The sequence below is a fragment of the Puma concolor genome, chromosome A2, assembly GCF_028749965.1.
Source record: "Puma concolor isolate L17-30 chromosome A2, mPumCon1.1.hap2, whole genome shotgun sequence".
In the NCBI taxonomy this organism is placed as follows: domain Eukaryota; kingdom Metazoa; phylum Chordata; class Mammalia; order Carnivora; family Felidae; genus Puma; species Puma concolor.
The window spans coordinates 26,766,634-26,793,085 of record NC_141668.1 but is presented as its reverse complement, the minus strand read 5'-3'; the positions used below and the strand labels follow the sequence as shown (position 1 = coordinate 26,793,085).

Here is a 26,452-nt window from a genome sequence, read left to right as displayed (position 1 = left end):
AGCGTTTATACTTTTTCTTAATTTGGGGGTTTAAAAAAGATTCTGAAACATGTATTTTGCCTCTAATTTTTTTTTTTTTTTGATTGTTTCTTTGAGATTGTTTCACAGGAGAATTATTGGACCAAACAACATGAGTTGTGTTTAGAGTCTTGTCACTGCTTCCACAGTACTTTCCAAAGCTGTGGTGACCATTTATTCTCCTTCTCTTCATTGACTTGTGAGAAAGCTTGTTACTCTGCATTTTGCCCACAGTTAGGAATTATTGTTAACATTTGTTTTCCAAAATTGATAGGCAAGAACTGTTCCCAAATCAAATACTGGTTGATGATTCCTTAAGTGTTGATTAGTTGAATTTGTTCAGTATGCTTAATAATCGTGGTATTCTTTTCTTATGAAAGGTCTTTTCCAGATTTTCGAACAGTATTTTAATTCAATGATAAAATTAAAGACAAAAGAAAGAATGCATATATCAAATAATTGCGACTATGTAAAAAAAAGTCATAGAAAAAAAATGTTAGAAGTCAACAGAATTGGGTCCTGTTTTTTGCCCTTAAATTGCTGTATATGAAACTTCCTTAAGCTAACTACATGCCATTCATAAAAGATTTTCAATTAAGTGAAGCGAAATGAAACTTTAAAAATAAATGTTAACAAATACTGGGTTTTACATAATTCATAGGGCAGTTATGAACTTCTTTGTAAAGCACAAAGTACCCTAACAATATTAGGTTTTAATATTGCTATTATTAATAACAATGTTAATACTATTACTAATATTAGTATTAATAATAATAACTTGGTGCTAGAATAGTTGTAAACAATTATGACATAAAAAACCTAAGATTGAAAACTTCCAGTCAAATACCTCACACAATGTAAAGGAAAAAATATTATCTGAAGATTGCTTGTAGATGAAGTACATAAATATACAGATGAGTTATGAGATAATCGTAGCTGAATAATCAGTTAGTCTAATATTGTATATTAAGCATGCTTTAAGATGCTTCAAAAAGTAGCCAAAGAATAAATTTGAAGATATTTGAGAACATTTTAATATTGAAACATTAAATCTTTATTTATTCTCTCTGAAGTGTGTGTGCTAATCATAATATCATATTTAATTTCCTCGACAAAATCCAGCTGTTGCCATAAAATGCCCACTCCTGTCTATAACCAAAGGTAACAAAACTTACATGTTCTCTTCATTTTTAGGAATGTTATGTGACCAACTTAGTCATTCCCTTAAAATAAATTTAATGGAATATAGGTTTAATTCTAAAATTGTTATTTCTGGATTTTATGAGGAAGCTCTCTCTCACTCACTCTCACTCTTGCCCTTGCTCTTTCTCTTCTAAAATAGAACTGATTATAAGAGAATTTAAATTGCATGAATTCGTATTTGCCAAACCCCCCACAGCTGAAAGATGGGAGATTTCTGGCAGGACAGAGAGCAGATTCTGAGAAGGCAGAATAATGCATTCTTGTTAGTGTTAATGACTGCACATGGATTGTTGATCTCAAAACTGGAGAGACAGCAGTGGTTTCAAGTAAACCTGCACAGAGCCTAATTTCAATGGTTATTTTCAGAAGATCTCTTAACTCTGTCTTGTCGGGACTGATATCGCAGCTCCCCTTCTGCATCACAGATCAGAACACTGAGTTGTCCTTTGTTTGAAGGGGAGAACAAGAGATCTATTTGCTAATAGAACTTGTTGTCATATACTCTCCCGGAGACCTTAGTTTTTCTGTTTTTCCATTATGCATAAGAGGCCCATATGTTCTGAACAAGAACACATTGAAAACTCAAAGAATATCAAAATATTCCACATTTTGCACCCTTGTTCTAAAGATAACATTTCCCTTGAGCGAGTTTGCAAACTTGAAATGATTGGGATGGAGCCAGTCCAATTATAATTAGCAACATAAACTTCTGTTAAGGTTTTATTTCATGGATTGCTTCTAATTCTTTATATGATGCATTTCCTATGTAACATTAAGGAGAATGCACTGCTGTCTGATTTTGGCCAATTAAGGGAGTAAATAACTTACAGACATGAGTCCGAATTATAGATATATATTTATTAAATCATAAAATAATATTGCTTAGGACCACTTTAATCATATCCAAATAATAATCACAAATAACCATAAACTATACAGATTTACTTTTTCTTTATGTATGCAGTATGAGAGGTAAGTGTATGTATCATGCCCAAAACAAATGTGCACCGCCATGTGATGAGAAAAGAAATCATTTAGAAAGAGAAAACTAACAGGAAAGAATACCAAAGAAATTAAATCTAGCCTAATTTGCCGAGTCTATAGCAAATGACCAGTGGTAAATAAACATATGGAGAAGAGACTAGAGAAGAGAAAGAAATGTCACAAGAATAGTGCTCAACTTGCACTCTGAAAAGTAAAACACAATCATGTCCTTTCAAATTTTTAATGACTTCATTCAAAATGCATGAAAAACTTCACACATAGAACGCAACAAAAATATGGTTCAGGGTTTTGTTTTTTTGGTAAGTATCATATATTTGATACTGATATTTTTGAAGTACACTTTATTAGTGAAAATACTGCCAATTCTATGGTAACATCTTCTATTCACTTTGTCCATCAAGAAAAATAGCACCTACCAAACAAAAGCAGAGACACAGAATTGTTTTAGGGTTAAATTTACTCATTGTAAAAATCATCCCGAAAATGAATTTTTACTCATCTTTTTATTTTTTTTCCACTTGAGTTTGCCACCTTCTACACCACTAAAAGATTTTGTGTTTAAATACAATTACAATGAATTAACTAATCTTTAGAAGTAATTTTTGGCTGTGGAATTTTTGGTGTATTATTTGAAATAAATCCCCATCTGAGTTGATCATTAAAATTAAAAATATTTCTAGATTTAATGTCTTGTATTATATGTGACCTTATTTCTTCATCAGAATAATAGCAGAAAAAATTATTTTCTGTATTTCATTCGATGCAAACACGAACTCACTTAGAACACATATCGTCATCCTGTCTTTAATATTTCTGAATGTCAAAATGTAAAAGCATGTCACTATTTTTTTCTGGCCCTAGGAAATTTCTGAATGATGTCTTAATCCCAGTTGACAGAAAGATTACTAGACTTACTTAATCTAATAATTTTGTAAATACTGTATTTTCGCTGGATCAGTTTTCCATTTTAAATTTATTTAAAAACTGGGGGCATCTGGGTGGCTCAGTCAGTTAAGTGTCCAAATTTGCCTCAGGTCATGATCTCACAGTTTGTGTTTCAGCCCTGTGTTGGGCTGTGTGCTGACAGCTCAGAGCCTGGAGCCTGCTTTGGATTCTGTGTCTGTCTCCTCCCTCTCTCTGATGCTCCCCCACTCACACTCTGTGTGTGTGTGTCTCTCTCTGTCTCTCAAAAATAAATAAATGTTAAAAAAATTTAAACTTATTTAAAAACTGAAAAAACTAAGTGGATATCTTAATGATGTAGGAAAATTCTTGTGGCTCTTTTCTGTGCAGTTAAGAGGGGATTATTAAAACATTAAATAACTCATGGTCAAAACTCTTTTATAAAAGTTTAAAGGAAAGGAAACTTATTTTGTATCTCGGGGTTCATTTTACTTAATTCAAAAATATATCACAATCACCACGCTAAATCTGCCATATGTATGTATGTGTATGTATATATACATACACATACATATTCCATTTTATATAAATTTTTATGTAACTGAATTGCAAAATAACTGCTCACATATGACAAGAGGCTTAGCTACCAGCAATCTAAAATACGTTGTTTCTTATGTAATGTACATATGCATATACATACACACAGGTACGAAATCCAGACTACCTTTCTGAACCGGAATTTTAGAACCTCAAAGGTAAATTCACAGATGATTATGCCTAGTAGAGTATAAGAGAAAAAAAAATTCCAAATGTGTGATATTCTAAATCTGTGATTATTCAAAAAAATCAAAAAGAACCTCAGGGATATGTTTACCATAATTAACTACAGTACAGAACACTAGAAATTAAAATGGCTAAACTCATAGACAAAAAAAATGATAGCGAAATACTCTTAGTCATAATTTACATCAACCTTTTGGGATACATAGCATGGTCTATATGTAGTCATGAGTGAGAAAAGGAACCTCTAACATCTGGAAGCTGACGTGGCACTCACAGATAGACTTTGATGGTCTTCTGAGAAAGATAGACAACTTTACAAAACATCAGCATCACACAAGGCTACTCATTGAGCATTATGGATGAAGATAAAAACAAAACACTTCAGAAATCACATTTAATCACAGAAAAAGAAAAAAAAAACACGAGCAATGTTCATACCAAAAAGAACATGTATTCTATCTTGGCAAATATGAGTGACTGCTGTTTCTTTACCAATACAACGTTAGTCTCACTCTATTCTTTTCTCCTTCTTGAAAAAATTTATTAAGATAATCAGTCATAGAATAATTCCTGCTTCCTAACATCATCCAATTCAGAGCAAAGCCCCACTTCCTTAGCCCCTTCTCTAAATTACCAACACAGGCTCAAATCCTATAATAATCCCTCTTTAACACTCCATTTACTGAAACATTTAATGATTCCCCACGGAATGTGTTCTCCATCAATGCAGTGATGAATAAGCACTTGTTCAACTGGTGATCTTTGGCTAGGGGGCATTAAGGAAAATCATCAGATAGATATTTTCATTTATCAGTGATTACACCTGATGTCAACTTTATTATTTATTAATGCTCTTGCTATTTATTTTTCACTGTATATTTTAGGGTGCTAAAAATATAAAAGTATCCGTAATATAGCCTACTATTTTTGGTTGAAAAGCGGTTGCATCATAATTATTCCCATAGATCTGTTGAGCTGAATGCAAACAGGTTTAGGGTGTAAACGTATAAAACCACATGCTATAACTGGAGTTAGAAAAAACTAAATGATTATTGTTTGTATGTGGCACGTCAACCTAAATAATTAACATTACGAACAAATGTTCGGTAATTTAGAGATCTCAATAGAATCACTGGAATCTATTAGAATTAATTAAATAATTCAAAGTATTAGAGACAGAGCAAACATTAAAAAAATCAACATTCTCCTATGTACCCAAGACACTAGATAATAGAACAGTATCCCATATGCAGCAATAACAATAACAAATAAGTAGGAAAAACTCAGCAAAAAATATCTGGAACATATTTTATGGAAATTAAAAAATTTTATACACACATATTTAAAAAAATTGAGTGGAAATATGTGTGTGGAAGGGTTGTTAGTTCCTCTTCAATTAATTTATAGGATCTACACAATTCAAATTAAATATCTAAAGAATTTTTCTTGAACTTAATTAGTTCTAAAACAGTTTCTAAAATAAATAAATACCAAGAACATTTTGAAAGACAGAACTTATGAGGACACCCTAGGACTGCCAGAGAGTAAAGAATAAAATAAATCAACAAAATTCAGCATGATATTATAGCAAGAGTAGATATAAGAGACCAGCAGAATAGAATGAAAGCCTCAGTGATAGATCATAGTATGCAAAAATGTTTAACAGAATGTAGTTGACAGAGAAGTCAACTACAGAGTAGTGTCCCCATTCCCAGAGATGTCTGTAATGTCTATGATAAACATGTTAACCTTAGATTGCAAAAGAGACTTTGCAGATATGAATCGAATTGTGGAATTTGACAAGGGAAAATTACCCCAAATTATCCATGAGGACTCAATCTAATCACATGAGTCCTCAGAAGCAGAGAACCTTTCCTGGCTGTGGAGATAAAAGAGAATCAGCGATAGGAGGATCAGATCAAAGAGACATGAGAAGACCTTAACTCACAGTTGCTGGCTTTGAAGGTGGAAGAAAGAAGCAAGGAAACAAGAAATGTGGGCACCCTCTAGAAGCTGGAAAAGACGAGGAAATAGCTTACTCCCTAGAGAACCCAGAAATGAATGCAGCCTTGCAGATACCTTGATGTTAGCCCAGTGAGACCTATGTTGGATTTCTGATTTACAAAAGTGTGAGATAACAAGTGGATGTCAATTTAATCCATTAAATGTGTAGTCACTTTAAAAATTTTTTTTTAATGTTTTTATTTTATTTTTGAGAGAGAGAGACAGAGTGTGAGTTGGGGAGGGCAGAGAGAGGTAGACAGAATCTGAAGCAGGCTCCAGGCTCTGAGCTGTCAGCACAGAGCCCAACAATGGGGCTTGAACTCACAGACTGTGAGACCATGACCTGAGCAAAGTTGGATGCCCAACTGACTGAGCCACCCAGGCGCCCCTATGTGGTAAATTCTTATAACAGCAAAAGAGAAGTGAAGCACAGAAGATATTACGGTTTTATAAATCCATATAGCAAAAGTATTATCCAATAAGTGACACCAAGACAATGAGCTTAATTATTTTAAAAGAAGAAAAATCATAGATTTTCATCTCATAACTTACAATGACAGAATCTATATTCATAATGAAATTGAATAAGAAAAAAGAAGCCACACCAGTTAGAAGAAAATGCGAGAGCCCATTCATTTCTTTATAGGTTGGATAGGTTTTTTTAAAGCACAACAGAAATTGAAAAAGTGATAAAAGGATGGAACAGTAGTCCACAAAAGGTATAATGGTTGGACATGAAGAAACACTCTGAGGAATACTAAAAGGCAAAGAAATCACTAGAGGAAAATAACTTTAAATATAACAATGAGTTAGCCTCTTTAATAGGCAAAGAGATTCTATGAATGAATAACATCAATATTCCTAGTTTAATATGGTCAGAGCTGTGAACAATGAATTTGAAAAAGAAAAAGAAATGCATTATGAAAAACAGTTAATCCTTATTGCTTGGCAATTCCATATTTGTGACTTCACCTACTTGCTAAAATTTATTTATAACCCTAAATTGATATTTGGGGCACTTTCAAAGTCATTCACAGACACACACCAGATGCACACATTCTCGGCTGAGGTCAAACACGATGAAGCTCTGCCTTCTTATTGCAGTTATCATCCTATAAACAAGTGCCCTTTTGTGTTCTATTCATTGCCACATTTTTTGTACTTTTGTGCTTTTTGTTGGTGACTCTGCCACTTAAAATGGCCCCCAAGCATAAAATGGCCCCAAGTACTGAAGTGCCATCCAGTGTTTCTAACTGAAAGAAGACTGTATGTGCCTTATACAGAAAAAAAAAAAAAAAAAAAAAATACATGCGTTAAATAAGCTTCATTAAGGCATGGGTTGTAGTGCTATTAGCCACTTTGAGTTCAGTGTTAATGAATCAACAGTTATATATAATGTCTTTAAATAGAAACATGCATTAAAAAGATTATGTCATGATCAGTTGATGAAATGTGTTAACCACAGGCCATCAGAACCTAATTCTGTATTTCCCCTAGGAGGAAAGGTTCAGTATCCACTATTTCAGTGTTTACAACAACTTTATACAATTAACTACCATGAATAATGAGAATCAACTACAATTAACACTGTGGAAAATATTCACTCTCGCTAGTAAAGAAAAAAATGCAATTAATGCAAGTAAAAGATTTCTTTTCAATTTCTAAATAGATGAGCTTATCCTTTCTTAAAACAAACTTAATGAAAAAAGATAGATAAGATATGCAAACATACACTGTGTAGGGTGGTAGAAATTAGTAAAATAATTCCATTAAAAAAAGATGGCTTTAAATCTTTATGCACCTTGATATACAAATCCTATTTCTAGTAATTAATTCTAAAGATGGAATCAGAGATACAGATTTATATAGGCTCCTCTTTATGCCAACAATATTTATACAAGTAAAATTACAACATAAATATATATTTTACAATAAGGCAGTATGGTACATCTATATATCATAGATTTTAAAAAACAATGTAAAATGTCCATTTTATCATATTAGAAAAGCAAAGTGTAAAACTGTAAATTGTTAAACATACATGTGATGTATACATGTTATGTATATATTTATTATATATTTTTATATATAACCTAAAAAAAGAAAATATCAGAAATAATAATACTTTAAAATTAATAGTGTGTATCACTAAAGTGCTTATGAGTGATTCTGTATTCTTCTTTCTAAAAATCTTTATTTTCTATATTTTTTTGCATATATTTTGGAGGGCATTTTATAAGACGTATCCAGTCTTTAATAAGCTGAAGAATCAGCTGTCATAGCATTGATCTGGAAATATATTACAGTCCTGTGACACTTGCAGGGTGCATCACACTCTGAATCTGTCACATTTTTGACCTGTTCCAAGAAGTGAAACATCTTAAGTGATGGTATCTATACTGTTTTCCTCATTTAAGTATTTTGGGTAAAATTCCAAATCTATGGATTGTTTTTGTTTTCTTCATTGTTGCTTTTTGCCCATCTCTGTATTTTCAGTCTTAGGGAATACTTTGGTTTAGGTATATATGCCACATAGAAGTGGTTTTGCTTTGTAAGCAACCTTGAAAATTATTTTTCTTTTAATAGGCAAGCTTAATACATACATTTATTAATATAACTGGCAATTTTCTGATCATTAATGTTATTTGACGTGTTTTCTGTTTTTGTTTTGCATAAATCTTCATACAGGCAAGAAGTTTTATATATATTTTTAGTTGTTACTTTATTGTGTTATTTGAGCCCTTTCCTTTTAGACATGTCTATCTCTTGCCTGTTATGCACATTATTATGAATTTAACCTGTTTTTTTCCTCCCTTTCCCCTCCTTCACATCCAGTTTAATCAATGGTATTATTTTTCTTCATGTTTATCTTTGTACTGTTAATGTGCTTCTATCTCTACAACTAGATTTGTGAGCTATCACATCTGAGGCAATCCGTGAGATTATTTTCCTCACTACCTTCTTGCCCCGACTCCATGCCCAACCCCCACTGATAGTATTTATGCTATCTCTATACTTGCTGGATATATAACATCTACATTATATTCAGTTGCCCTTATGGGCACCTTTGTTTTGTCTTAAATTTGCAGTAAAATGCATTTGGACCTTTTGCTAAGATTTCCCTCGGTGACTTCTTGTTTCAAGTTTATCATCTAGTTGTTTCCTAAGAAGAGTTCGTGCTAATTGTACATCCCATGAGGTCTTACATGTTCGAAACTCTTTGGTTGTAGCTTTCATGTTGTAAGCACTACTTGACTTGATATGAAATGCTTGGTTCACACATGCTTTCCTTGAGTATATCCTAAGTGTTCTCCTCTATTTTGATTGTTCGTTGTTAAGTGTAGAGAGTGACTCTGATCTATGTTGCCTACAGCTGTTATCACAGGCTGTGTGTAGAAGATTTCAATTTAATAAATTTTATGCTAAAAATAAGGAACTATCTCTAATAGGAGAAAAGTCACAAAGAAAAACTATGCCTCTAATAAGACTATTGCCCCTCAAGCCTATTCTTCTCTAAAGAATAGCTTCACACTAAGCTAACAAAAACCATACAATAGAAGCATTCACAGGATGTTAATTAAAATCATGTTTGATTCTTTTGTATTTAGATATTTAGCATGAAAAGGCATTATCAAAGAATCTCAGTTGAAAAATTTGGCCAGAAAGTGTAACTTCTGGTTGTATCATCATGTGAAATATGTCTTAAATATAATACACCGGCAACAAATATTTCCTCTGTAGCAAATAAGATGTTGAATTATTTTTGTGGCATCATACATTCCAATAAAAATTAAAGGTTTCTGTTAGGAACATCTGTTTATGTAGATAAATTGACAGGCCAGTTGACATCTACCCAAGAGTTTTGAAAGAACTCAAGGGTAAAATTAGGAAACCACCAGCCAAAATGCACAAACTGTAATTATAAACAACTATATTATTGGGGAAATAGATGATTTTTTAATCAGATTTTTCATACACAGCAAGGATGCAAAAACCACCTTAGAGGATTGCAGTGACTCTTTTACCAATCTCCTTGCTTCTAGATGGCATTCCTATAATTGAGCCCATACACACCACAGGAATTCTATTTCTCAAATATCATTTTGTATATCAATGCCTGGCTCAAAAACCACTTACTGAATAAAATACAGATTCCTTAGTATTTAACACCCTACTCAGTATGATACCAATCTATTCCTCCAATAAAATCCCTCATCGTTTTTCTCTTAGATTAGCCTCTTCAAAAGGTCTAATCATTGTTCATGGAACATATAAAATACAGTTCTGTCTCTCCTTATTTCCTTTCCTATTTCCTATCCCTAAATTATCCTTTAGGATTTCATGCCATCTCCTCCTCCCCTTCTGTCTGTGAATATCCATCATTTCATTGATCAGCCAATACAAATCTTACAATTTCTGTGAAGCTTCGCCCAAGTTTTGCCACTCTCCCTTGAAATTCCAGAAGTCCTTTTGCAATGGAGATAGTAGATGCTAGAATTGGAAGAGAATTATTAAAAGTAGGGGATACTAACGGTATAGCTTGGACTTACATCTTCTATCTTTAAATTTTAGAGCAAAAGAAAGACAATAAAATGTCCAAGGCTCTGAACTTGTTAATTTAGCACCATATTAGTCAAATAATGACCAGCTAAGGTTTAAGAACCAAAGGATATTTAAATTAGGAAATCACTGTTTATATTTTACTACTTCAACAGGTCAAAAGACAAATTAGTTTTATCCAGAGATACGAAAATATTTGACAAACATGTAATTTTTGATAATAGCTCTTAATAAACTAGGAATAGAAGTCTACTTCATCAGCATTTACCTCAAAGCAACTGTAGATAATAAAATCATTGGAGATTTTTCTGCAGCTGTTTCTGTTAGGTGAGGGACAAGATAAGAATGCTGCCAGCACAACTCTTTTTTTCTTTTTCAATATATGAAATTTATTGTCAAATTGGTTTCCATACAACACCCAGTGCTCATCCCAAAAGGCAGCACAACTCTTAAAAGCATTTTTTGGAAGACCCAGACAATAATATAAAAAGGATAAAAATAAGAAATGTATCCTAAAGGAGATATTAAACATAATTATTTGCAGGTGATAGAATTTTCTGCCTAGGAATCTCAAGAATATTACTAAAAATATACTATATATTAAAAATAGATAAGCAAAATGTAACAGCTCTCTTTTGTATTAGTGGAAAAAATAGTTGCAAAATATAGGTTAAAATTATAATATGATAATAATTTAATGCAATTGAAATAAAAATCAGTAAGGAAACAGGAAAGGCTCCAGTAGCTGTGATGGCATAAAGATACCCACTTACCCAAGTAACAGAACATCAGTGTAAGCAAAGAAATGCCATTGTTTTGCCTAGAGGGTATAAATAAAAGTAATTATTTTTAATTAGTATTAAAATTAATTAGTTTTAAAAATAAATATTCCGCATTTCCCAGTGCAGAAATAAACAAAGACCACCAAGTGAGAATAAGCAAAGTCTGTTTATTCAGAGCTGTACAGCAAGAGCGTCGGCCACCATCACTTGGACTTGGCAGAGACTCAAAGGCAGGCAGAGGAATTGCGAAAGGTTTGTGGTGGAAAAAAGGGAAAGCTTCAGGTGCGGCCTGCCTGGAGGCTGTTGGTGTGGGGGAGCTGCAGGCTGGCTAACTAGAAGCAGGGCTTCTGTCACTCATTAGGGATACATATTTGGTTCTCTCTGGTTCATCCTAAATTGAAAGCAGGGGCAAAAATTAGAGAAGCTGAAAATTATTTATCAAGTCCTGGTCACTTGGGGCCAATTGTTAACAGGGGTTGTTGTTTGACTTCCTAGACTCATCCTTAGACAAAGTGGTCTGACTTCCTACATGTCTGACTTGTTGATAGTAGGCTGGCTTCCTGGGGTGATGGCTGCATCTTGTGGGTCAGGATTCTATTTTTCTATATTGTCTGGATGTTGTTGTCTGATTGTATGTTTAGTCTCTCACCAGTGTCGCAATGTTTTACTAGAAATAAGAGACACAGACACTATCAGCAGGTGTGCAAATCAATAACATTTCAGGCAGACAATTTGGTATTTCCATGGTGAACCTTAAAGGCTTGCATATATTTTGGCATGGTAATCTCAGATCAGAATTATGCTAAAGAAATTATTGATGATGCGCCTATAGGGATTCTTATTGCAGCATTATTTAAAATAATCAAAAAATAAGGAGGAAAAGCTAATGCCAATCAATGGAGAGAGGAGAAGGATGTGTTGAATAAATTAAGTTAATCTATAATTAAAATACCATTCATTACTAAAAATCATGTAAAATTATTTATTGGCAAGAGAGTATTTTAAAGAGCATAAACTTTATAAACAGTCTAAAAATGCAAACCACAAAATGTCATTATAAATTAAAAAGTCAAGAAAGGGAAGGAAGGAAGGAAGGAAGGAAGGAAGGAAGGAAGGAAGGAAGGAGAGGGAGAGAGGAAGGGAGGAAGGAGATTAAAATAGATTCTAGAAGGAAAGTTATAACCTTTGGGCACTAATAGTTAAAACAGAGTTTTACTATTTACCAGAACTCTCCTAAGAATTTTACTGCTATGAGCTCACTTGATTTTCATCACAGCCTTACAAGGAAGTTTCTCATTTTATAGATGAGGAATCTCAGATCCAGGAAGATTTAAAAACTTGCTAAAATTACAGAACAAGTTAACAGTGGAGTTGGAATTTGAATTTTTGTTGTGTGAGTCTAGATCCCAGAACCTAATTTTCTCCTGGATGCTTGTTGATGTTGAACAAGTGTTTTGCGGCTATTAGTTTCATCCTTCCTTAGAGGATATTTTTGGACTGAACATAAAGGCTTTTCTCATTTCAAATATATGATATTAATGTTCTTCCCATTTATTTCCAGTGAATAGGGTCTCCCTAGAAATATACTTTTCCAGATTGCTCTGTGCCTTTAGTATAAATACTAGCAGTAAAAGTGGGAGCATTTATGGAATTCGCATTTAATAATTGTACATGTGTTTAAATTTAAAGGACATTGTCCCTAGTACACAGCAAGTCCTCTAAGACTGTAAAAGATAAATAAGGATTAAATAACAAAAGAATAAGTTGGAGTATCAATAATAGTTAACTCATAAATCAATGCCTAAAGAATTCCTATCAATAACATACGATGTTATTGATATTTGCAACTTCTGGTGACACTTTGAAGTGTAAATTATCATAACATACACATATACATTGCTCTATCCTCAGTGAAATTTAAAAAAGAGAGAGAGGCACAGCAGCGACTTGTCCTTGTACTATTTTGTAGATACATTGGACAACTGAGGAATGACTAGCAAAACCCTTTTTCCTGTATGCTAATTTTACTTAACCATAGACATTTTATGCCATCATCTAAAGATATAAAGTTATTTTTTTACAGTTTTTTCACTAATAGCAAAGATAGGATTGTAAAGACATATTACTGCATGCTCTGGGAATTGTAAAATGGTTAGAAAAAGATAACACATGATGAAATAATTACTCTCAAAAATTGATAGCATTGTGGGAAGAGGGAAAACATGCGTCTCAAATACATTTGTAAGTACGTATTTAAGTTTGTGATCTCCATAGTTTAAGTTACCTTAATATATTAATATTTTATAAACTGATAAAATTTATATAATTCAAAATTTATTGTTATGTTACCCAATAAAGCTCAAGGGAGTAAAATTTTTAACTAAAAGATGTTTATACTGGAGAAATCATTTAATTTAAAAAATGAAGTACTATAAAATTGAAAGAATTTTATTTTTTATTTATTTATTTTTAAATTTTTTTTAACGTTTATTTATTTTTGAGACAGAGAGAGACAGAGCATGAACGGGGGAGGGTCAGAGAGAGAGGGAGACACAGAATCTGAAACAGGCTCTGGGCTCTGAGCAGTCAGCACAGAGCCCGACGCGGGGCTCAAACTCATGGACAATGAGATCGTGACCTGAGCCAAAGTCGGATGCTTAACCAACTGAGCCACCCAGGTGCCCCAAAATTGAAAGAAGTTTAATGGAAAATAATATAAAGAACAATCCAAAGAAAGTGAGCAGTTTAAATACGAATAAGCAATGCCAATTCACAATTACAATCTTGTCTTACTAATAGAGGATTTCATGACAAAAATTGGACATAAATTGGATTTTTAAATTAATTTTGAAATAAATAAGTCAATGATGCTAGAAATAATGCACCACTTATTATTTCAAATCACATAAAAATTGCTACAGTAGTCGTGGCAAATCTTAGTCCATAAATATAGATTTATAAAATATCTTGACTCTTAGCTCCTCTCCCATCCAAGTGGAAGGAAATCCCATTTTCTGCTGTTTAGTGTTCTCTATGATTATGGGGATCATGTGGTCCGAGAAAATAGTGAAGGCAAGTAATACAGTATTTTTCAAGCTTTTTGGACAAATGTAAAATAAAATATTTATGAAAAAATATTTATTTGACTAGAATTGTTAAAGACTGTTAATTTATTTTAACTTTTTCTAGTTTAATGAAAAATTCTGCTTACAACCCACATATGCAATGCATAGGACCTGTTAAATGTTCGTGACCCACAATTTGAAAATCGATGCTCAGACAGAGTCAGATTCCCCCAGTGATCTCGCCAACATCTTAACCCACAGTGATCCCTTGATATCTTACAGCAGTAGGCTTCCTTTACTTTTGTTGGGTGAAAGAATATTGACCAAAGCAAGAATCCCCTGTGCTTAAGGTTTGTTCACCTGAGATATATCATGTAACTAACATACCTGATTTCCTACTTCTTAATTTCTTAGAAAGCTAATCAAATAATATTTTATGTCATTTCCTCACCAGACTGGGGAAGTGATTTTCCTTAGCTTCCCACCTCTCACGCTCAGCCATTCTTCACCATATGTTTATGCAGCCTACAGGTTCAAAAACACCCTCTTTTAGGGGGTGTTTTGGTGTCTTTTACAAAACATTTGAAACATATGAGTTTCACATGTGCAAATGATTGAGACAACTCATTATAAAGTACTTTTCCTTCCAAAGGAAGGGTTGCAAGAAAATATGTGAATGAACTATTTTGAAGATATCAATCAGAATTTGAGCAATTCAGTCATGAGAATTTTCTAGGACTAGGACTAATCTCCACTTTCATTATGAGCTTGGTGAACTCTGTAATAATCCAATCTAGCAATTTGGATGAGTCTAACATTTTGAGTAGCTGAAAGCCATATATATATGTGTGTATATATATATATATATATACACACATATATATATGTGTGTGTATATATATATATATACACACACATATATGTATAGTTCCATTTATTCATATAATGAATAATGATTAAATAACAGCTAAAAAACACTCATAATTTATAGAATCAACCATAATTCACATGAAATCTTATTACCATCCCTGTAACTTTGAGCCAGTTACTTAGACATACTGTTGCTTGATTTTGTATATATAAGTTGGGAAAATACACCTATGCCAAGGGGGTAATAATTTAGAAGATTAAATAATATATATAAGATTCCTGCTGCAGTATTTGTGAACCAAATGAATGATAACCTCCTCCTCCTCCTGCTCATCACCATAGTTATCATTACCCTCATCATAATCATAAACATTACTATCCATTTATATAATCAAAATACATTTATTTTCTTCTAACACATGTCAAGAATGGTACTGGGTTAATAATATTAGTGGTTAAGATGTGAATGAAATTATACCTAAAAGCCAAATCCACAATCACAAGTCAAAATATCGGTCTGTCTAGGAAAGATAAACTACATTGGAATGCCTGATTAACACCTTAAGCCTAAAATCAATTATTTAAAGAATTTACTGTCAGGATCGAACTTCTCTGAAGATCAGGCCAGAAGCCTGGATCACCATTTTCCAAATTGTGTTTAAAGGACCTATAGTCACAAAAGATGTACCTGGGGAAACAGCAGGATACCATGATAAAATAAATTGGGAAACACTGCATTATATCTCCTTTGGAAATTCATAATGCTTAGTAGTATATAACATCTCTGAGAAAATTTTCAGTGAAAAATGATTTAACAGCATTATAAGAACTATTTGACCTTGGAAATCTTTATGTTACCACTTTTGACATCCTTTGGAGCCAATGTTATGTAAAGAGACCTAATCGTTACCCAGTAAATGATTGGTAAAATAAATTAGACAAATCTTTTTGTAAGAACTATACAAATTTTAAAACATTGTAAGAAGTTTTACAAAGTCATATCAGTGGGCATGTGTGTGTATGTGTATATACATACATCAAACTTGTAAATCAGTTATTTTTGGAAAGTGGGATGACTGGTGATTTTATTTTTAAAATGCTTTTTTCAGGAATTCTGATTTTCAATATTGAGTAAACATTTCTTAAATAATCAGGAAAATTAACAAATATGAACTTACTATAAATTATCTGATTACCAATTAAAGTCTAATCTTAGTAATTATACATGTGTTATAAGTGTTCTTAGATAACACATAGATACACTTAGATAACACATGTGTTATAAGTGTTCTTAGATAACACATAGATAGATACACTAAGATACACTTAGATAGTATAAGTGTTCTTAGATAACACAATATGAATTTTACGAGTGAGTAACAATCACCTAAATATTTAGTATTTGCATAATTAAAAATTGATGACTTCCAAGGTCTATAACTCATATAAATTTTTTTTTCAACGTTTTTATTTATTTTTGGGACAGAGAGAGACAGAGCATGAACGGCAGAGGAGCAGAGAGAGAGGGAGACACAGAATCGGAAATAGGCTCCAGGCTCCGAGCCATCAGCCCAGAGCCTGACGCGGGGCTCGAACTCACGGACCGCAAGATCGTGACCTGGCTGAAGTCGGAAGCTTAACTGACTGCGCCACCCAGGCGCCCCTATAATTCATATAAAGAAATCAGTAATTTTCTAGGGATTTCCCACATTCTGGACACTATACAGTTTGAAGCCAACTTAAAGTATTGATCCATGGGTATCAGGTAGTTACTAATTAACTGTAACACTGGCTTAATAACATGCAATAAAGTTGAAAACTTAAATATGACACAACCATGAGGTACACATATGACAATAAAATGAACACATTGACTATATGATTACTAAAATTTAAGCACATTTGAGTTCCTTGTATGCCAGAAAAAACAAACAGGAAATCATTCACGTTTATATTAACTAAGATTTAACTCATTAAAAACCCATTTGATTCAATTTTATTTTAATTAGCCTTGTGGTATTATTTATCTTTAGTAGAGATTAAATAGCACTGGTTATTTTTCCCTGGAAAAGAAAATTTACATCAACTTTGTAGTACTTAAACATAAAAATAATAAAACATTAACTGTAATAAAAAAGATTTAAATGTAATCTATCTTTTTATATAGCTCAGTAAATCAAATGAGATGGACCGTGTTGCCAGCAATTGATAGAAATTCACTCTCTACTCATAATCAACAATATTTATGGAGTGCCCAGAATTTTGCATTTTCCAGAAGTGAATAGGACAATAGCAATGTTTATATTTATTTTCTTGTAATTCTTTCACATTTTCTTTCTTTAAGGCATATAATCATTCTAGGAAGGATATGAGATTTTAAACAGCTGTTCAGATCATACACACACACACACACACACACACACACACACAAACACACACACAAAATACCCAGAAGCAAAATTCAGTTCTTTAACACAGGCATAAAAATAATGTCTTAAGAATTAAGATATTCAAGAATTTTGCACTGATATTCTTAATCAGTGGGTGCTTTTTTTTTATTTTTTTTCAACGTTTTTTATTTATTTTTGGGACAGAGAGAGACAGAGCATGAACGGGGGAGGGTCAGAGAGAGAGGGAGACACAGAATCGGAAACAGGCTCCAGGCTCCGAGCCATCAGCCCAGAGCCTGATGCGGGGCTCGAACTCACGGACCATGAGATCGTGACCTGGCTGAAGTCGGACGCTAAACCGACTGCGCCACCCAGGCGCCCCAGTGGGTGCTTTTTACCTCAGTAGTCTGTTAGCTCTTTTCATCACTGCCTTGAAACTGAAGGAAAATCAAAGGAAAAAATGGCACTCTGCTCCTCTGATAATTCTTAGAATTGCCATTAATAGAGAAAGATATTTGAGAAAGTTGTCTTCCACTACTCTTCTTTTCTCCAGTATGTAAGGTTAAGTGAGTCACTGTGTGTGTGTGTGTGTGTGTACATGTGTCACCATGTGGGAAGGAAGTCAGGATGCATCATTCCTGCAACACAAGAATCAGAATCAGTCGTCTTTGTGAGGGACTTGAACTTTGGACTAAAGTGTAAGTCAACATTGAACAAAAATAATTGAAATCCAAGAAGTGAAGTAATTTTGCAAGACCACTTCCCTGCTCTAAATGAGTTTAAGTTCCACTGCCAAAAGAAATTTACTCCAGGGCATTTGTAGTAATATACAGATGAAGAGATGTCAGTTACTCTTAAGAAATCACAAACTTACACAAGATTAGAGCCAGAGAAAAATTTTAATTTATAGGAAGAATAAAAAGATGGGCTCTAAAAAGGAACAAGCTGATGAGATTTGCTGCTAATTAAGGGTAAGATTTAATTATTTTTTCACTGTGGTAAGAACAGTTAACATGAAATTTACCATCTTAACAAAATTTAAAGTGCACAGTAACGTATTGATAACTATACACACAGTGTTATAGCACAGATCTTTAAGACATATTCATCTTGTATAACTGAAACTAAGATTTTAAAATGAACTAGTGGGGCGCCTGGGTGGTTCAGTCAGTTGAGCATCCTACTCTTGATTTTGGCTCAGGTCATGATCCCAGGGTCGTGGGATAGACCCTTGCATTGGGCTCTGTGCTGAGATGGATCTCTCTCTCTCTCTCTCTCTCTCTGTCTCTCTCTTTCTCTCTGCCCTTCTCCTGTACTCTCTCTCTCTCTCTCAAATTAATTAATTAATTAAATGAATTAGTAAAATGATAAGTTGTGAGCACTTTGAAAGCAGTACAATTCATGAAGAACAAGGAACATATTCACAAGGAACAAGTAACTTCAGAAGAGGCTTATTACATCTTTTTGCCAGGGTTTGTAGATTAATACATCAAAGAACTATAGTAAGAACAGTTTAAATTTCGTATGATCAAATTTCATATGATTTTTTACGTAAGGGAGAAGATTTAGTGAATAACCCTTTCAGAGAGGTAGATTAACAGACTGATTTACTTAGAAAAGAGGCATCTTTGGGCATTATGTATGGGCTCAGTCTCAGCTCTTTCTTGATTCATTATCAAGCAGACATTTATCACATGACTGCTATATGCCAACCAATATGCTAAACACTTTTAAAAAAAGGTGTCTACCATCAAGTGTGAGAGACTTGGCCATAATCAGGAAATTACAGTGTTGGAGGTGTCTATAGATGAAAGTGGGGAGTATTCAAAAACCAGTCTACAGAAAATCAGCTCCTGAACTGAGTCATTGAGTAAAAGCAAAGTTAAGATTACTTCGAAACCAGGAAGAGTGCTAAAGGGAGAGCAGTTATCAAGTACAGATGAAATAGGACGAGAGGATTTACAGGTCACTCAGAAAATTACAAGGAAAGTTGAAAGCAACGGAGAACATGGTAAAGATATGAGCCTAATATTCTAATAACGATTGAGAAGAAAACATGAAACCTAAGCCAAGCTGAGAAGTTCACATTTCATCTTAAAAGCCATAAGAAAATATTTAAAAGATGATAAAGAAGAGGCATAAAGATGGGAAGTAGGAGAAGAGTAAAGAATGTGTTGCAGTCAGGCATTCAGGTAGGAATTAAAGTCATAGCTTTGAGGATAAAGGAAAGGAGACATCTTGTTAAAAGAGTAGTTGGTGATTTCTTCAGTAGCTATTGAGCATGTACCATGTGTACTGGGCTAGGCACTAGGACTTCAGTATATCACTGAGTGTTACTGATTCAATTTCTGCCAGGTAATGAGTGCTTGTCAGGTGCCAGGCACTGTGCTGAGGGCACATTCACATGTTATCAAATTCTATTTTAGTTCTCATGCCACCCAGTGAGGCACATAGTATAACCCTCAGACACTGAGATGAGGAAAAAGAGGCTCGTAGTTGTAAGGGATTTGTCCAAGATCACCAATGATGTAGACATGAGGCAAATCTGGCTCCAAAGATCCTATCTATTTTTTTAATCATTGAGGAAATTTTGAGAGATGCTAATGCACTGATTTTACGAATCAGGTTTTCAGTCAGTGAAAGGAAATTGGACATTCCATTTAGTTAAATGCACAGATAACAAATTGGTTTAAAAGGTGATTGAGAAGCATAGAGGACAGAAAATGAATGGGAGCAGTCCAGAGGTTAGCCAGAATTGCAAGAAACTATTACCACTCCTAGAACTGAGGTCCTCTAAAGAGAGGAGGGACTCTTGCCCTTTGGAAGCTGGAGCTGCAGAGCAGTCACAGCCATTTTATTTATTTATTTTTTTTATTTATATATGAAATTTATTGTCAAATTGGTTTCCATACAACACCCAGTGCTCATCCCAAAAGGTGCCCTCCTCAATACCCATCACTCACCCTCTCCTCCCTCCCACCCCCCATCAACCCTTAGTTTGTTCTCAGTTCTCAACAGTCTCTTATGCTTTGGCTCTCTCCCACTCTAACCTCTTTTTTTTTTTTTTTTTCTTCCCCTCCCCCATGGGTTCCTGTTAAGTTTCTCAGGATCCACATAAGAGTGAAACCATATGGTATCTGTCTTTCTCTGTATGGCTTATTTCACTTAGCATCACACTCTCCAGTTCCATCCACGTTGCTACAAAAGGCCATATTTCATTTTTTCTCATTGCCACATAGTACTCCATTGTGTATATAAACCACAATTTCTTTATCCATTCATCAGTTGATGGACATTTAGGCTCTTTCCATAATTTGGCTATTGTTGAGAGTGCTGCTATGAACATTGGGGTACGAGTGCCCCTATGCATCAGTACTCCTGTGTCCCTTGGATAAATTCCTAGCAGTGCTATTGCTGGGTCATAGGGTAGGTCTATTTTTAATTTTCTGAGGAACCTCCACACTGCTTTCCAGAGCGGCTGCACCAATTTGCATTCCCACCAACAGTGCAAGAGGGTTCCCGTTTCTCCACATCCTCTCCAGCATCTATAGTCTCCTGATTTGTTCATTTTGGCCACTCTGACTGGCGTGAGGTGATACCTGAGTGTGGTTTTGATTTGTATTTCCCTGATAAGGAGCGACGCTGAACATCTTTTCATGTGCCTGTTGGCCATCCGGATGTCTTCTTTAGAGAAGTGTCTATTCATGTTTTCTGCCCATTTCTTCACTGGGTTATTTGCTTTTCGGGTGTGGAGTTTGGTGAGCTCTTTATAGATTTTGGGTACTAGCCCTTTGTCCGATATGTCATTTGCAAATATCTTTTCCCATTCCGTTGGTTGCCTTTTAGTTTTGTTGGTTGTTTCCTTTGCTGAGTCACAGCCATTTTAAAGACTAAGGAAGAGGTCTTTCTCCCCTGGTTTCTCCCTGTCTTCTAACTTTCCTACAGTCCTTGTCCCACCAATGTCTTCCAAGGGCTGAACCAAGCCAAAGCAGACACAAGCCAGTAAGACAAGCAGAGAAAAGGAGTATACAGGATCCTCCACCCTCCCAAGAGAGAAACTTGTGTGTTTCTTCATGCAGCTTGACCTTTATCCATAGGTGTCGGAAAATGTACTAATTTTCCTAAAATGTGAAAAATAGATTAAGATTTATGTTTTATGTATATCACATTCCATTTGCAGCATGAGTAAAGGAATTGGAGACAGCAAGACTGAAACCAGAGAAGCCAGCTAGAAGACTTTTGCGTTAGTTCTGAAAAGACAGAGGATTTGCATGCTGTGGGACACCATTAATCCAGAAAGGGAACAAGGGAGCAGGAGCAGATTAGGCTGAGGAGAGAAGGTCATTGATTTGGAAAATACTAAATTTAAGGTGTTCCAAAGGAGAACTGTGGAGTAGGGAGTCTGTAGCTTAAGTGTCGTCAGAGGGAACATTTATTCTTGAAAGCGATTGGTTAATATAGCTAGTATTTGAAGCCATGGGTGTGGTTGAGACACTTTAGAGGGAAAAGAAAATATAATGTCAAGATGTCCCCAGAATTATATCATCAATTCTAACTAGTGTAAGAAAAATCAAGTAATAAACCTCTGTAACATTTTGTAGAAATACAGCTTATACGGATCAATGGGCACAGAGCAATGGAGGTGAGCTAAGTGGTCTGTGAAGGGTCCTCTTTTGTCCATTTAGTGCCACTAACGTGCAGTGAGCCAAGTAAAAGCAAGAAACCCGAAGAAACTAGATAAACCTCTGCCTTTTAAACAGATATAGGGTAGCTATCAAATGTGAAGAGGGTGTGAAATATCTATTCTAAAAAATAAATTCCCCTCTGAAATTTCAGATTTTAATATTATTCAACAGATTTGTATTTCTTTATATAAAGTAAATAATATCTGTACTTTGTCCTGTAGATAATGAACATGTTCTGTAGAGGTGTTTTAATTCATATCTTGATAGAATCAGTTGATACAAACCAAGAATTTATCTATCAAAGAGATTATGCATATAAACATGTGTTAATATATGTGCATACAAATATACACCATTAAAGAAGTTTGCCTAGAAGAATAATAGGTACTGATTTGAAATGCCCCACAATAGTCTGAAGCAGATATATGCAATAAGTTATAAAGAGAACATTTCTGTTCAAAACACTTTAAATATCTCATACAAGCAATACCTGAAAATTACTAAAAAATATATAGAAAGCTGTATATTTGCAATCACAATAGTAAAAAACAGAAATTTATCTGATTACTTGATGAATCACAGAACATTTTAAAAATAACTGGGAAATCATCGGCCAGAGAAAACACCCTTTTCCATCAGAACAATTTTGAAATACACTAATATGCAAGTTATTTATACACACTCACCCATACATATATTTTAAGAACTACTCAATATCTTAAAAGCAATCACAAAATCAGTCTTTAGCTTAATCCTCATCTGCATTTTAATGATTGCAAAATATAGCCACATTATAGGGCTTGAGGTTGCATATTGCTACATTACTAGTTTCAAAGCATTGTGACTTTCCATCTTGGTAGCAATAAATTCTAGTAAACAGAGCCATTAACAGCATTTTTATAGGGTCAAATGGAGCTGTGGTACTAGAAGTGTGGTGCTAAGTAAAATTTGAAGGCTACTATGTTACACTCAACTATTTATTAAGGCATTAAAATCAGGTCTTCTCAGGGATGTTTGAATGTTTTTCATGATCTTTTCCTCCCTTGACAGCTCTAGCTTTTATGTGGCAATTTGAGGGGGGGGGGGGGGGTAGCGGGATGAGTAAGATTTCACAAAGTTTGAAGTTCTTATGAAAATACGAGCTTTGTAAAAGAATATGGCACTCTAAATAAAAGTAATTAAAACTGATGAGTAAAAATACTCATCATTATATTTAGAAATAGCTGTGTTACATTAATAATTTGAATAAAGGCAGTAATAATTTTGAGTTATGCATAGCGTATGGGGCATCTTCAGTTAATACAATGCAACAAAACTGGGATTCCCTACTTCTCCAAGAATGTATTAAAGATTAGTTTTGTCTTAAAATGAAATACCAGTATGATACTACACGATAAAACCATCCTTTAGTTAAGAAAATATTCTTTATTCACCTATGCATCTTTTTAGGTTGCAAAAGCATAGAAAGTTCTATTACACACATGTCATTCTATAAGAATATAAAAATGAAAGAGTTATATAAATTGAAATTTTCTTTTTTTTTAATTTTTTTAATGTTTATTTATTTCTGAGGCAGAGAGAGACAGAGCATGAGTGGAGAAGGGTCAGAGAGAGAGGGAGACACAGAATCAGAAGCAGGCTCCAGGCTCTGAGCTGGCAGCACAAAGCCTGACACGGGGCTCGAACTCACAAACCGTGAGATCATGACTTGAGCCAAAGTCGGATGCTTAACCGACTGAGCCACCCAGGCGCCCCTAAATTTAAATTTTCTATTTTGACTTTTACTTTGAGTCATAAAAATAACATTCTCTGAAATAATAGATTACATAATTATATCCTAAATATCTAATATCAATTAGGTTTTAACATAATTCCGATGTATACTAGTATTGAAAACAAATCTGGTTCTGTATCACTAGTGATATGGAAGATTATTTTAGTTGTTCATAGGGAAACATGTTTTATATAAGCAACATGTTTTTATTTTAATGAAAATTAGAAAAAAAAAAAGAGTCAAGTGCTCGCTTTGGCAGCACATATACTAAAAAATTGGAACAATACAGAGAAGATTAGCATGGCCCTGGGCAAGGATGACACACAAATTCATGAAGTGTTCCACATATTTAAAAAAAGAGAAAGAGACAAATTTTATACACATGACTCGTAAGTTTTGGAAACTGAGTCGACTTACAGTGATATTCATTAAATGGTGGCAAAACTGGCACAGCTATGATAAAAATCTTGCAAGTAATATGTGAACAACTGATATTGGAGAAGCATGCATGTAGTCCATTCCCTCTGCATTATTATAAAAGAAACTAAGGCCCAGAGAGATGAAACGATTCACACAATTTGTCAATACTCTGAAGTACAAGAGCAAGTCTGAATACTTGCCTCCTCATACCTGCTATGCTAGGATAAACCACCTCCGCCTACCACCCCCTTGACAGTTGCATTAATTGGAATAGAATTGAGTGTACAAATTGTAAGTGCACTCATATAATTATTTTAAGAAAATTTTATTTTTTTATTTTTATTTTTTTTTAATTTTTTTTCTTAACGTTTATTTATTTTTGAGACAGAGAGAGACACAGCATGAACGAGGGAGGGGCAGAGAGAGAGGGAGACACAGAATCGGAAGCAGGCTCCAGGCTCTGAGCCATCAGCCCAGAGCCCGACGTGGGGCTCGAACTCGCGGACCGCGAGATCGTGACCTGAGCTGAAGTCAGACGCTTAACCGACTGAGCCACCCAGGCGCCCCAAGAAAATTTTAGATAACCCTTGAAGCAATCAACTCAAAATAAAACTGCCCATCGGTACAAAGATGCATACTGTAACACTTTCTAGAAACAAAGGGAATGATACATTGTCTTAAATCACCTAGGTAGTTTTTATTACGAGAGAGGATATTCATTATTCATTTTTTACTCAATTTTGACAAAATTGTTCTTGTATTAATTTTCTTACTAAATTAAAGTGTTAAATAAACATTTATTTAAAATCTGACTTACCATCTTTTCACTTTTGTTTTGATACCTTTGTATGCCATTCCATACATAAATATTTCAAATAATGGTCGACTTGAATATAATTTACATACACTTATTCTTTAAATGTATCACTTAAGCAGAGTGATTTTGGTTGTGCTTACATTATCGATAGGTATTCTCTTAAAACGAATGCAAGACTAAAAATTCAATAGCTGGCTGATAGCATTTGTCCTGCATTTTCTATAAAGCTTTTCCCCGTGGATCCTAGAGAAATTCTTTATGAGATAAGTCAAAAGTATTTTGTACTTTGTATTCTCTTCTGGAGGATTTATAATGAGCTATGCTTTCGTTAAGATTCTCTCAGGATTTTCAAGACTTTTACGTAACCATAAGTTTTGATAATTCATTCCCATATAGTAGAACTTAGTGGATTTTAATATAAATAAAATGTTCTCTTTTTAAAAGTCCATTAAACTAGAAACTGTTAGTGGGTGTTCTTTTATGTGTCCGTCTATGAAGTCTTCTCCAAGATCTGTTCCTTAAGTCTGTTGTCTTATTGTCAGGGGAAAATACTCTTGTTTGAATAAGTTATATTTATATAAAGAAAATCTACAACCTATTTGACAATTGCCTATATACTCAAAATCCAACCATATAAATTTTTATTGTGAAAGTCCTACTCTTTCACAAAAGAGAAATGGGATAAAATGGGATAAAAACTTCCATCTTACTATTTGATTACTGATCAACATAGCATTTAACTAAACTTTTCACAATGAAAATGAAGGATTTCAATATAACATTTTCACGTATGGCTATCATCAGCCTCTTTCAGGAGGCCAATTAAAATTTTATTATAGCTAATTAAAACCATAGGATACTACCACATATCTTTCAGAACGGTTTTTCAGTATCTTGTGAAGTGAAACTTACATTTACCCGATGACCCACAAATTCCATTTGTACGTGTTTACTGAAGCAAAAAGAAAATTTCCTCTACACAAAAACATTGTGTGAATGGTTACAGCCTATAACCTCAATTTAGGAATGGGTAAACATTTGTACAAACACCCAGTGATGGGAGTAGTACTCAGCAATAACAAAGGGTGCACTAATATCATACCAATAATGTGGATGGATATCAAATATTAATTAGGTGAAAGAAATCAGCCTCAAAGTCTAGGTTTTAATAAT

The 26,452-nt window shown here is 34.0% G+C and overlaps 1 long non-coding RNA gene and 1 other non-coding gene across 2 annotated transcripts in view; both read left to right on the top strand.

Moving 5' to 3' along the window:
* Nucleotides 1–26,452, top strand: part of LOC147583078 (uncharacterized) — a 551,991-nt gene that overhangs the window by 448,608 nt on the left and 76,931 nt on the right. The gene's annotated exons all lie outside the window — the stretch shown is intronic.
* On the top strand, nucleotides 24,286–24,393 carry LOC112867139 (U6 spliceosomal RNA). The gene has a single exon (XR_003224181.1). It is a non-coding gene; the product is annotated as a U6 spliceosomal RNA (small nuclear RNA).